This window comes from Hipposideros armiger, unplaced genomic scaffold, assembly GCF_001890085.2.
Source record: "Hipposideros armiger isolate ML-2016 unplaced genomic scaffold, ASM189008v1 scaffold_265, whole genome shotgun sequence".
In the NCBI taxonomy this organism is placed as follows: Eukaryota; Metazoa; Chordata; class Mammalia; order Chiroptera; family Hipposideridae; genus Hipposideros; species Hipposideros armiger.
Genome location: NW_017731615.1, coordinates 377,949 through 383,007, shown reverse-complemented (window position 1 = coordinate 383,007; position 5,059 = coordinate 377,949). Strand labels below are relative to the sequence as shown.

Sequence of the window (5,059 nt, the reverse complement as noted above, 5' to 3'; positions counted from 1 at the left end):
GCCAGAGGGCCCCGGTTCGGATCCCACATATGAGGGTCAGTGACACTGCCCTCCACAGCTAAGATGCTGAACAGCAGCTCAACCTGGAGCTGGGCTGCCGTGAGTCGCCGGCGACAGCGTAGCCCCTGTGGCAGTGGGTTGCCGTGGGCTACCGTGTGTAGCCATCAGCCAGCGTGAGCGGCCATCAGCCCCCGTGAGCAACCATCCAGAAGCCGGCGACTGATCTGCCTCGCCCGGGAAGAGCGCAATGATGGTGCCAACTTGGGCCAGTAAAGCAACGTCCTCCACAACTAAACTGAAGAACAAAACGACAGCAACTTGTCTGTTCCCCTCCCCCCAATTCCCCAGCACTGTTCCCAATTCCCCAATAAAAATCTTAAAAAAAAAATCATAAACTTTTAGAAAATTGTTTAATAGACCACTTGATTTAATACTCTTACAAGAAACATCAACAGAGTTACATACTTAGTTAATAGAGAAGAACAGAAATCTGGATCTTTCAATTCCTGAGATCATAGGAATGGTAATTTTTCACTAGTTCCCTAGTCGGTCAAAATAAAAATAAGTAAATAAAAAGAGATATTATCTTGGCTCTGAAAATATAAGTACAGAAAGAAACATGAAATTTTGGATCATGTAGACTACATGATCAACAGCAAGAAAATGAATTATACTTTATCAGAAGACAAGGTAGGAGTTTTTCCAAGGTTGTTTAACAATGACAAATACAGTAGAGAGGACAGTAATGCAAACATTATTTATTTCCCCATCATTCCATTAACTTGAACACTTTCTCTCAAATCTTTGAATTTGGGTTATAAGGTACAAACTGATGCATTTACATTTTTACCTTATATTTTACTCCCACTTGCTAATCTACCCTGCAGCACCTTCCCTGTACTTGGGTCTAGCGCAGGGGTCGGCAAACTATGGCTCGCAAGCCTCTGAAGTAAAATTGAAAATGAAAATAAAACTATCATAGTTTCATTTATAAAATTTTTAAAGGATATTATTCACATAATGGTGGTTTCATTTATTTTATAGGTCTCGCAAAACTTTAAAAATTGTTCTTCAGTTGTTCTGAGGCACAGAATTGGCTCTACCAGGGGCCGGCAAACTTTGGAGACGGAACGTACCCAAAGAGCCGCATGTGGCTTGCAAGCCGCAGTTTGCCAACTTCTAGTCTAGTGTCATTAACTTACTTAAGTCTTTTTTCCCTCACTTATCCCAATTCTATGAAACTTCCAAATGTTACCTCCTTTCTTTATCTAAATTCCTTTACACCCGATTTTTTAAATTGCTATGTATTGCCTTGTATATGGTTCCTCTACTTTCCCTTGAACTGGCATTTAACTATTCCTAAATTGTCAAACCCCCCACCAAGGCTATAAATTCTTTTAAGGGAGCAATATTTTATATTTCCTTGTATCACTCACGGTACCCAGCTGCTCAATAAAATAGTGGTTAGGGATAATAAAATAGGCTAAATCTGAGGCTAGAAAAATGAAAATTCGCTTTTACCATTAATGCTTCATAATGAAAAGTTTGACAATCTAACCAAGTGACATATACTAATCAAATTTAACCCTAAAATTAGTTATGCATAACTTTTTCCCAAGTAATAGTTCTTATTCTGAGCAGTAAAACACACAGATGTCACCAAACACTAACAACTTATTTTTTATATTTGACTGCAAATCTAAGGTATTGTGGACAGTTAACCTCCAAAATATAGTGAAAAAAAAGACCACCCTCCTTTACTGTCTCTCTCACATTCAAACTCCCACTTTCAGTCTACTTGCAGTGAAAATATCCAAATTCAAATGCTTCTTCTTCTGTTAAAGGATTCCTAAAGAGGCCTTGATAGAAATAGTTGTTCTCTTTTGTGCATCTCTTAGTACTTATAACTATTTACTCCCTCTTCAACTAAAGCTTAAGCTACACACATTTCTAATTGACCAAGGCCAGGAACACAGTAAGTGCTAAATAAAGGAAATCTGAATCAATGAATAACAAATCAGAAGCTTTCAATTCTTTTTAATGCAGATTACTAAGTGAATGCTAAAGGCAACACTTAGTCTTAAGTCCTACTAACGTTAAAAAAGTAAAAATTTAGCAGTCTTCATGAGACAAACTTTTTTCTTCAATTTAAAAAAGTGAGTTACAAAATTATTCTTCTAAGTTGTATAACTTCAATTCCAAAAAAGGAATGCAAATACAATTATTTTATTCCTTAAAAAAATCTTAACTTGTGGGCCGGCCAAGTGGCTCAGTTGGTTAAAAGCGTGAGCTCTGAGCAACAGGGTCGCGGGTTCAATTCCCACATGGGCCAGACAGCTGTGCCCAAGCTGAACTGCCACTGAGCTGCCAACAGGTGGCAGGATGGCTCATCTGGTGAGAGCAAGTGCTCCTAACAACAAGGTTGCCAGTTCAACTCCCAAACTGGATGATGGGCTACGTACCCTCACAACTAAGAGGGGCACCTTGAGCTGAGTGGCTGCAAGCTGCCAACTAGTGGCCGGATGGTGACTGGACTTGGACCTAAGCTAGCTGCGCCCTCCACAACTAAGACTGAGCGAACAACAACTTGGCTGTTCCCCTTCCCCAATTCCCCAATTAAAAAAATCTTTAAAAAAAAAACCCTTAACTTGCAAGGTAAAGTCAAAATAATTTATTTTCTCCAAAAGAGTAAGTGTACTAAATCTGTCTTTCAAAAAAGGAGGGTGGGGGGAGATGGTTTCAAAACATTTTGGGTAAGCACCATGTGACAGAATTAAGACTGTAATTCTGCAATACGTTTTTTAAATTGCTAAAGTAAATGGGGAGAGGTGCTAAAAAACTGATAAAGATATCAGAATTCTGTGATAATTCTTTCTTATGTCAAAGTGTAATCCACCCCATTCCACAGTACTCTTAATAATTAATGTACAAAGAATGGTAAAAATAAGACCTGCTGAGGTGGGTTAAAACAATGTAGCCTATACATGACAATCCAAATCAGTTGTTCTCTAGTCATCTGTATCATTCTAATTTCTGCTTAACTCAATCAGATCAATAACGCTATTTCTTGAAAGTTACATGCACAGGCACACCCAGCTTTTCAATCGTGTATGTTTAGTCATGAAGTGCTCCAAGGCCTGTGTAAGTTTTTGGTGATCTGCACTTAATCACACTTACTCTCTTCCTTTGCTCTACTACTGATAAAAGAAATGTGGGTCAATTACGAAGAATAGATGAAAGAACAAAAAATGAGAAATTTAAAATGGAAATAAAATCTTAATTTGCAAACTGTCTAGTAGGTTACCTATATGGTCAGTACGTTTATCTAAAAATAGAGCAGTTTTATCATACTAATGTTAAGTAAACTGGAATTGACAGTAAAATATTTCCAAACACATTTTACTAATACATCTTACTTAACCAAATATTTTTCCGAATAGTTGCATCTAGATCCAATTGTTGTTAAAAGAATCATTTTAAATGGACATTTAGAGAAATATTCCCTCAAGTGAATGAGATCCTCAATGTAAATAAACACCCCCTAATATACTGTCCAAATTCAATACTGGTTTTGGGTTTGTTTTAAGTGGAGCCGGCAACCCCCGTCCCCAACACCTGTAGAAGGCATAAGCAAAGGCAGCATATGCGAAGACCAATAAATACAGTGACGTATTTCACTGTTTCACACCTGCACATTTAAAAAAATAATATCGTTTCCTATCACAAAGGAAAAAGCAAATTATCGTCGGGAATTTAAACTTGAAAACGCGCGTACACACCATCCGCATGCCAATTCTGGTCTAGATTGAAAACATTTAAATTCCCATTTATTAAGCAAGGGCGAAAACTGGATCTCTAATACATGGTAAAAGTATAAGAGTCTCCCCTGAAACTTTCTCGAAATTTTACTAAACGTCCTAACAGTCTGCCTTTACTTCCGAGCACCTTTCAGCCTCAGCTGCACCCAGGGACTCCTCCTCACTTGCATTTCTAATAACGCTGTAGAGGGAGGGTGTGAGGGAGAGAGTGAGTGTATTTATGTGTGGATAAGTGCGCGCGCGCTCCCGCGCGGTTCCCCACCCCCACCCCGATACTTTTCTATAGTGGAAACGGAGGTAGAATCTAAAGATTATTCTAGCAAAAACTCAGTATCAAAGCCTCAACCCAGCCGCAGTCAACGGACAGGGCTCTGTTTCGGTTGCGCACTGCAACTTCTCACACCCTAGCCCGAGCAGCAGCTGGGAAACTGGGGACGAGAACCCAGGAAGGAGTGGAGGAGACAGGGAAAAGTGAAAGGGCCGAGCCCCTTGGAAGGCGCCTAAGTTTGCAACGAAGATCGTGTTTCTGCGAATATGCGCCCACCCCCCCCTCTCCCCCTTCCAGGTGGAACTCGTTAGCAGCAACCCAGCCAACAGACACCGCCACCTTCCGTCCCCACATACCATCCGAGACCAGCGCAAGTGAGGGCGGCGGGCGAGAGCGGACGCCTGGCGGGGCCAGCGCGATGCCGGCCACCACCAGGCCTCTGCCGACCCCAGCCCGTCACCTGTGGAAAAAGCGCCCCCTCCCCCGGCTTCTCTGCCCTTCACGCCGACCCTATTCCCCCAGCGGCAGCCACCCCCCGCCGGCTTGCAAAGACTGAGCATGGAGCCAGGTTCCCCTCAGCGGCTGTGGGGCCCCAGCCCCCTGAACTGGTTACAACCGGCGGCGGCCACCGAGCGGGCAGCCGGCGGCGGCAGGGCCCTGGTCGGGGAGGGGAGGGGGCGAGCGGGCAGGCCCGGAGGAGAAGGGGGTCGCAAGGTCCTACCTAACACCGTCGGTCTCCTCCGTCTCCTCCTCAACGGCAGCGACCCCGGCGGTGGCGGTGGCGGCGGCAGCGACATTCCTGGGGAGCGCTCCCGCCGCCGCCGCCTCCTCCTCCTCCACTCTCTGCTCGCCTCTTTCCCGGCGCGCTCACCGAGCGTCGCGTCCCTTCAGCCACCTCCCCCGCCCTCCCCAATACACACGCCCCGAAACCTCAAGCCCTACGGCTCCCGCTGCCGGGTAACCCACCCTCCCT

General features: G+C 43.9%; 1 protein-coding gene across 4 annotated transcripts in view; it reads right to left on the bottom strand.

Moving 5' to 3' along the window:
* ARHGAP5 (Rho GTPase activating protein 5) overlaps positions 1 to 5,059 on the bottom strand; it is an 87,572-nt gene that overhangs the window by 82,162 nt on the left and 351 nt on the right. Inside the window, exon 1 of one of the 4 annotated variants that reach the window (XM_019656769.1) lies at positions 4,808 to 5,014. The exons of 2 other annotated variants lie outside the window; for them this stretch is intronic. The gene's annotated coding sequence lies outside the window, so the exon portion shown is untranslated. Of the gene's footprint in view, positions 1 to 4,807; positions 5,015 to 5,059 lie in introns of those variants that run through there. One more of the 4 variants, XM_019656766.1, reaches the window with a different exon arrangement.